This window comes from Artibeus jamaicensis, unplaced genomic scaffold (assembly GCF_021234435.1).
Source record: "Artibeus jamaicensis isolate MK-2021 breed Jamaican fruit bat unplaced genomic scaffold, CSHL_Jam_final contig_797, whole genome shotgun sequence".
Classification (NCBI taxonomy): Eukaryota; Metazoa; Chordata; class Mammalia; order Chiroptera; family Phyllostomidae; genus Artibeus; species Artibeus jamaicensis.
Window position 1 is genome coordinate 18303578 of NW_026521977.1, and position 8945 is coordinate 18312522.

The window sequence follows — 8945 nt, forward strand, 5'->3', positions numbered from 1 at the left end:
CTTTTGATGAAACGTGTACTGAGTTTCTATTTTAATGAAACATGTATTAAGTACAAGGTCAAAGACTAAATAAAACAATGCCACATTTCATGATTAGGTAGTAACTTTGTATACTAAGGGGGCTTAGGTAACATCATACTTCCTCCAGTTTTACACTTCTGCCTCCCCAGGGTCCTGGGGAAGTCGTTTACAATGGGGGGGGGGCACCGGGACACAGGGCCCCGCTACGCACCCCTGACCCCTCATTTACAGTGCGTGGTTGTGCTCACTTCAGACTAGCTGTCTGTTAGCATGTGGTGGAAGGCATTTGCTTCACATTTCACTTCTAATTTGAGCAGATATATACCATAATTTTTATCTTTGGGAATAATGTGTTAACCGTGATTGTTTGGGCCCCTGCTGCACTTTCAAAGTCAGGAAAGTCTTTTTTACTCATTAACACACAAGGCTGCTAAGAGATTTTACGATTTGCAAACAAAGTGGTTTTTCATCTTCTGCTCTTAGATAACAAGGTATTAGAGTGTTCCTTCTAAGCCAAATAAATTAAACATCTAAATAATTTACAGCGCCAGGTACATCTGCCAGACTAGCATAACTGAGTAAAGTCAACAGATTAAAAGTTCCCTTGGCAGTCAGCGAAGGTATGAGACACAGCACCTGGGCCGCCTCCGCTGGGTCTTGTTATTAAATCACAGGCAACAGCTCAGCATCCAGGGTCCCAGGCGACAGGTAGGAGCTGACTGCAGAGGACAGAGCTTTTGTTCCCTTCAATGTCATAGCAGTTAGCACCCATGACCTTAGGAAGTGGAATACTCTTAGAGCAGTAAAGAAAGAGAAAGAAAGAGAAGGGCTTAGGGGAGGAAGAGAGACACAAGGACAGGGGCATCGGTGGGGAAAGGCTGCATATTTCAGTGAGTTATTTGTATGTCACTAAAGTGGGAATTCATCACAATGCACTATTCTGTTTGGAACGTTGAAAGCAGAAACCTAATAAAATGAGATTGTGTGTATGTGTGCAATCTTAGAGCAAAAGTTACAAAAGAGTTAGGGAATATTTTGTATATAGAAACATTATTTATCCCCATCAAGGTCAAAACAAGAACTAGCTAGAGAAATAAATATTTCCCTCTTTCTAATTTCTAGGTTTTGACCAGCACCTGCTTTGGCCCAGAGAAGGAAGGTTTGGTCTACAGAGTGGACGGCAACAATAGAAACATTAGACAGCAGGATCCAGGATGTTATCTGTAATATTCCAGCTTATGGTACTTCTTGGGAAGGTTTGAAGTGCCAGAAATTAGTCATCTCATTTTTTTAAATGGGATTTATTCATCAAATATGGTTGCAAATTTGCACATTTAACGACTGGAGGGCTCAGATGATTAATGGAGGTTTGGGGGCGGGCAACGAACATACGCTCCATCAGTGGAAATCCAGCATGTTCATTGCAACCAGTAGACAAGCAGGGTCCCATCTAAAAAAAATAAATACCTCTTCCTCCTCCCCTAAAGTCTCCTAGAAATCTAAGTGCTACAAAGAAAATGTGAAAGGCAGAACTATGCTTATACTTCTTAACTAAAATTGGCACAGCTTCTCTGGAGATGAATGGGGTAGGAAAAAAACAAAACATTCCAGGTGTCACCTCTGGTAATTACAGGGCACCTGCTCCTCCGGTAGTCCCACTGGGGAGGGGCGAGGATTGAAGACACTGAGGATAAGGGTGATGGGGATGATTTACGGCGCTCCTGACCCACAAAGCACCTCCAGTTAAGGCAAGACCATTAAACTGGGTTCCTTGCTAAATTCTCATGGGACACGGTAACCTTTACATTTGCATTTAGGAATAAAGGGCACAAGAGAAGCTTCCCATGTCTCGTTTGTGACTATGACCTTGAAAATGTCCACAGACTATTGTTGTCATGTTGAGTCTGCAGCCAGGAAGGCAGAAATCACTGCAGCCAGAAATCACTGCAGCAAAACAGGTGTGAACATCCCCCTATTTGAGAGGCAGCTTTCTTTGAAGCTGGAAAATCAAGGACGCTGGTACCTTCAAGGAAACAAGGATATAATTATCACAATACCCAACTGGCCGGTGACCTTCCATTCCTCAGGCCTGCCCGACTCCCTTCCCTGGCACCAGCCCAGGTCCTCACAGACGGAGCTCTGTGTCCCAGACCGATCACAAGGAGGAGCAACCCACTCACACGCCCTTTGAAAGCATTCTTAATCTCTTTCTACTACACTGCTTCTGCTGACATAAATCCGCCAGCCCTGGGGGCCTCGGAAACCCCCATAAGAGGAGGCCCGTTCAGGCCAAGCAGAGCCTGAGCCACTAAGAGGTAGAATTTATGCTTCCTCTCACCTGGGCTGCCCATGGCCTCTACTCCAGTCTGTTTGTGAAGGTTAGAGCAAAACCTCCCAGCTCCTTGCCAAGTCTGCCATCATCACCTCGGCCACAGAAGCAGACTTCTCAAGGCCATTGGAAGCTAATAACAGCGACTCTCAGCTTCATTATTCTATTTGAAACGTTGAAAGCAGAAGCTTAATAAAATGAGTTCAGAAAAACAAAAAGAGCTATAAATTATCCTTTGAAAGGAGTGGCTAAAGAAGTCATCTACTCAAAATATCTAGGGGCTACTTCTCAGTCACAGCAATAGTCCTGTATTGGGTTTCCTTCCCTTCACTGTACAGCAAAAGCCTTGGCTGTATTCTCTTAGCGCAGATTTCCTTTCTGCTTCCAGGATTCAAGTGTCCAGAGTTAGGAGTTAACACAGCAGTCCCTACCCAACCCCTTCACACACACACACACACACACACACACACACACACACACACACACACCGTTTAGCAGATAAAACCTTCCCCAATGTCTTTTTAATCTTCACCTGAGGATATATTTATTAATTTTAGAGAGAGAGGAAGGGAGAGAGAAAGGGAAACATTGATCGGTTAAACTCTCCTATGCACTCTGACCAGGGATCGAACTCACAACATTTTGGGGTACAGGATGACGCTCCAACCAACTGAACCACCTGGCCAGGGCCCCAATGCTTTGTTTTTTTGGGTTTTTTAAAAAATATTTTATTTATTTATCTTTAGAGGGAAAGAGAAGGAGAGAGGGAGAGAAACATCAATGTATGGTTGCCTTTCGTGCATCCCCTGCTGGGAACTGGCCTGCAGGGAACCGGTCTGCAACCCAGGACTGTGCCCTGACTGGGAATCGAACCGCGATTGTCTGGTTCACAGGCCCGTGCTCAATCCACTGAGCTACACCAGCCAGGGCTTGTTTTGTTTTTAAAATTAGAATGGTATTCAAATGAATCATTGGAATTAGGGCAGCCTATGATAATAGGTCATGAATATCCAACAGATCATAATGTAAGCTTCTTGAGGGGAGGGCTCATATCTGATTCATCTTTCCATCTTCGTAACGGAAACACCAGGAACTCAATAAATGTCTATGAATTGATGAAATGAAGAAAAATATAAATAGTGAGCGATGATTTTAGAATTCACTAGTCAAAGTTAACTTACAACTTTAGCATTTATAATTCATCATCGAAGAACCCCATCACCTGAGGGGCTGAATGGACAGTCAAGATTTTAATAGGAGCTATTGCCTCATGTGGTAACTACAAAATATATGGGCTAAAAATAGAGTGAGCGAACAGGAATCAACCAGCGATGTTCAAACCTGACAGTAAACTCAGGTTTGAAATGCTGAAGACTTGCAAGACTCTATAAATATCTATATGCACCTAACCTAAGTATATCAATTACTTTCTTTCTTTATTTTTTTTGGAAGATTTTATTATTTTATTTTTAGAGAAAGGGAGAAAGAGAGGGAGAGAAACATTAACATGTAAGAGAAACATCCACTGGTTGCCTCTCGCACACCCCCACTTGGGGACCTGGCCTGCAACCCAAGCCTGTGCCCTGATGGGGAAACCAGTGACCTTTGGGTTCACAGTCCAGCACTTACTCCACTGAGCCACACCAGCCAAGGCTATCAATGACGCTCTTGATTTTTTTCATTCATTTTCATGATAAGCTTTCAAAACATGAGGGGAAGGAAGGAAGGAGGAATTAAAGAAAGGAAGGCCAGGTGGAAAGTGCTGATCAGGAAATAATCAATAGCCTTAACTTTATTCGTTCCATCCAATCACACAGGCTCTCCTTAGAACCCTCAGTCCTGCATGTTTAAAAGCATTTATTCCACAATTTCAAGGAGCCGAAAACCCCACAATCTATTTTAACATAAGGTCATCCAAAATCCTATAGTCGGGCCGTTCACCCTGCAGCAAGCCTCAGACACGTTCACTAGGGACACATTCCAGAAGTTTTATTCTCTTTGGTGCAACTTTCAAAGCTCAGGGACAAGAAGAATCAGAGGTACTGTTTATTGAGCACTTGCTATGTGCCGGACATCTTCCTAAAGAACTTCTCGTGCATTTTCTTGGCCACCTCTCACTACAGACAGCTGCCATCTCCAGATGAGGAGACAGATGTTAAGGAGGTAACATAAGAGAACCACAGGAATGGGCAGAGTCAAGATACGAATCCACAGCCGTCAGCCTCCAAGCTGAAACTCGTAAGTGCCACACAGCAGATGTCTCCACAGCATCGTATTTCTCTCAACTCACTGTCCCTGGATTAGTCATAAAATCTTCAAGTCAGCAAGCATTTGGTGGGAAAATACGAGCACATAAGGGAAGAGGAGTATGAAGGGAGTACATGAAACAGTCCTCGCCTAGAAGGACCTACTGTCTTCTTGGAGAGACAGGACAGGAAATAGTCTGGGAACAGTCCTGACTGTACAGAATGCTAAAGGAAAGTTAAACCATGCATCGAAATGGATGGCACAGCCAATAAACACGAGGGTGACCAGGAAGCAGAAAGAGAAAATGCTGGATGGTCTCATTAAAGTCTCATTAAGAAGCTGAGATTCGATGGGACTGTTATAGGATCTGGACAGAAAGAGACAGAAGCAAAGGTTGGTCAGGTCAGCTCCTGACTACCTGGGCTGCCAGGGCCCAGTCTGTCCAGGCTGCAGACCTCAGAGCAGAGCTGGGCCAGGAAAGAGCACCCAGGGTAACACCAACACCATGAGCCAGAAGCACCCCCACTGAGGTGTCTGTATAAAGGCACTGGGCCAAAGGTGATGTGCAAGAACAAGACAAAAGGTAAGGACCAAAGAGCCTAGTTCAAGGCCAGAGAATTGGGGAGGGAGGCAGAAATGAAATCTGGAGAATTTCCCCCAACTGCTTCATTCCAAAGATGGATAATCCTATGAGTTAAGACCAAAGGGTAGCAATGACAACGGTTTTAAAAAAGGGTCAGATTGGCTTGGGTATATTTAGAAGGTATAGCCAATAGTATCTCCCAGCAGACTGAACAGGGGTGTGAGGAAAACAAAACAAAGAACAGGAGACAAGAGAAACCCCGAGGTCTTGGCTCCAGTTCGGTGAGGAAATGGAGTCACCCTGGAGGGCGACAGAGAGGTTGAAGATGTCTGCTGCCGGTCCAGGAGGAGTGAAGCAACGTGGGCTACAGAGGGAAATCGGTCTCAGAGCCCAGGCTTTAGCAAATATCTTAAGAACTTGGCATTTGGGGGTGGGAGAAACAACTTTCCAGAATTAATAAGAATTTTAATAAACTGGTTAGAAAAATCTCAAAACCGAGTTTGCATTACGACTTTCATACTCCTGACCCTCCCGAGCTTTCTGATTATCTGGGTCCTTTTCCTGCCCTTACTCCTCCCCTCTGCCACCTCAGGTAAAATCCATATTTGTCTAAGTTGCTTCTGGCAGGATAACAATGGGGCCATCACTCCCAGTGGGAATAAATGTCCCTTCTCACAGTAAACTTTACAGAAACAGTGGTTCTCTGCTGTTGACACTCTGGTAGGACCGCCACGAACCCGATCACCTTCCTACTCTTCAGGTTGTTGGGCCAGTGGCTGCCTTGGTCCTCTTGGCCGTCTCAGAGTTTTTCTCAGTTGACAGGAGGAAGATTGCAGGTCAACATCACCAGTCGGTAACCCTGCAATGCATCAGGATTCATTCAGTGTTCTTATCACTAGTGTTTCTTTATCTTGGTTATAAGTCAGGGTCACTGTGATTTTTTAAGACAGCATATGAAAGGGGAGAGGCGATTGATCATTGTAGGAATCAAAGACTGAGCTAGACATAAGAGCAGATGTCTTTTTTCATGGATGCAGGAAGTTTCATTGGTTCATATCCTCCCTAGTCATTGCTAGGTGGTAGCTATGAGATTTGGATTCAACAACATGTATCGATCTACAAGCAGAGCTTAAGTGCTCCTGCTTATGTTCATTGCATTTAATGCTCACATCGATAGGGAGAGGTGGTATGATCTTATGTTAGAGTGGGGGCGGGGGAGCTTCAGAGATAAAGTGACAGTCTGCCTAAACCCACACCACCCCTGCGTGGCACGAACGGGGCTTTCAAAACAGGCCTCTAAGGGCTCTCACCATCATGCCACACTTATGCCTCATAATATAAGCAAATAACAGAAGATTTAAGGCAAAACTAGATAGTCTCTAAGCCCTGTGAGAGCCAAAGATGACATGTCTTCTTTTGAAAAAGAAAATGTGGGGGGGGGGGGGAGAAATTTCACCTTTCACTATGGAGATCACACACTTAGTTGCCAGGAAAAGGTGGATATACACTTGATTCAAATGCCTAAAAGACGTGATATTGGAAAGAGGAATTTTCCTTTTTTCCACTTGCTCAAAAGAGTGTCTAAATTCCAGAGACAGAGAAAACTAATAAATGCTTACTCTGGGTAGGTACTCTGTTAAGTGCTTTCCGTACATTTCTCTTAATCTTTGCATTAGTCCTGTGAGGCAAATACGATTATCTCCTGTATTTGACAGATGAAGAAACTGAGCATCTTTCTGGTTAAGGTTTGTGTTCTTACCCGCAGTACACCAAGCCCAGGAGAGGCAGACCAGGATTCCAGCCCACAAAGACCTGAGGACCTCTCCATTTCCTCCGAAGCTCAGCACACGGCATTTGGAAACAGCTTCCCCCCGCCCCCCCCCCCCCCACCCCCCCAGGTAGCTGCTCTCAAACTTCAGTCCTCGGCAAGGAAGCTGAGAGCTTTCAGGCTGATGCCTTGGCATTTCTGACTCAGTTATAAAATGAAGCACATTCTCTTGGCCCAGCAATTTCATTTCTAGGAATTCTCCCTAAGAAAACAGTAGGTATATGTATACAAAGATTAATGCGCAAGTAAGTTCTATATATTGTTATTTTAGTTACTTATCACTAAGTGACTAATACTGTTACCAGGTTATTAGACTCAAGTGTCCAATGGGAGCCAGACTAGACCCATCAGAGTACGTCCATACTGGAACTGGGATGAAGCCACTGAAAATCATGTTGTGGAAGAATATTGGATAACATGGGAACACTCCTATGATACATCGAGTGATCAAAAGCTGGTGCTATCCCAATTGCATAGTATACCTACAGGGTGTATAACATTTGTTGAAAAAATACTAAAAGAAATATTCTAAACTTTGAGGAAACACATGACCTCATTTAATTTGGCTCAAGGCTGACAAGAGGCTTCTTTAGCCAGAGGTTTAATGCAGGGTCTTTGTGAGGCTCTGTAACTATCAACAAGTCTTCCCATTGCTCGTGGAAGTGAGTCCAGACTTCTTAACTTAGGCTGAGAGACCTTAATGACTCTAAGTCATCTTCTGACCATCTATCCAACATCTCTCTGCTTTGCTCACTCTGCTTCACTCACACGGGCCATGTTTAGATCCTAGATTATACCTGCTCAGCCCTACTTCTCTGCAGGGCCTTTGCACATGCTGCTCCTTCTGCCTGGAATGCTTCCCTCATGCTTTTCCATTGCTGGCTTCTTTCTTCAGGTCTCAGCTTACATGCCACTCCTCAGGGGGTCCTTCCTCTACTACCTAATATAATGTGGGCATCCCCTTTTATCCTCCTGCCCAGCACCCTGTTCTTTTTCTATTTTAGTGCATATGATAACTTATAATGACATATTTATGGGTTTTTTTCTTTTACTTGTTCACTGCCTGCCTTTTCAGAAAGCTAAGCCCTGTGTGGGTAAGATCCCACGGTTGGCTACTCAGGTGGCTATTCATGGTAGGCACTCAATGAAGACTTGCTGAATGAATGAATAAAGGAACAAAGTTAAAACAAAGTTACTAGATACTGACTCTGTACCCAGCAAAGTGCCACGGAAGATTAGACACAGACTAGATAGCAGGTAATCAACGTAAATCTGTGTGACACACAGGCAACAGGAATCCATGCAAGGGAGTGCTTCACTTACTTCTAAACCACTTTTTAAGAATGGTTCACTGCACTTAACTGTGTCCTGCATCCCAGAAGTAATATGAACTAGACAGAAGCATCACTGAGCACAGGTCTCCTAGTTTTCTAAAGGACCTAGCACTCCTCCGTAGGTTGATGTGGAGTCCCACCTGTAATACTTTGCACGCCCTCAGAGCCCCCTTTGCCTCACGCAGTCCCTCAGAATCTGACTTCCAGGGGAGAGACCCTGCTGAACTGCACTCTGGGAGCTTGTCCAAGGTCCCCAGGGCTGTGGGTCACAAGTAGAAGTCATCATGTCTCCTGAGGAACCACACGAAATACAGAAATGGTGGCCAAAAAAATCTCTTTCGTGTATAAAAGAGTAATCTTCATGTATAAAATTTTGTAGGAGACCTAAGAATAATTATAAGAAAAAATGAAACACAATTCTACACATTAACTTAATTCTCCCTCCGCAGATTGGAAAACGGCAGCCCTTCTCTGACTGCAGAGGCAGAACCTGCAAGGGCTGGCTGAGGCCCACCAGTGTTCCAAAGCCGCGCTGTCTGCTGACATGACACTGAGTTTGCAGTGGGGGCTGGGGTGGCATAAATATTTTCCATGCCCTATTCA

General features: G+C 44.4%; 1 long non-coding RNA gene across 6 annotated transcripts in view; it reads left to right on the forward strand.

The window, feature by feature from the left end:
* Positions 1-7043, forward strand: part of LOC119036447 (uncharacterized) — a 46364-nt gene extending 39321 nt beyond the window's left edge. For 3 of the 6 annotated variants that reach the window (XR_008392941.1, XR_005079996.2, XR_008392942.1), the window contains one exon: positions 1144-1429. This is a non-coding gene — a long non-coding RNA (uncharacterized LOC119036447). Of the gene's footprint in view, positions 1-1143; positions 1430-1838; positions 1957-6945 lie in introns of those variants that run through there. The other 3 variants (XR_008392943.1, XR_008392945.1, XR_008392944.1) reach the window with 3 other exon arrangements.
* Positions 7044-8945: the final 1902 nt, after the last annotated feature.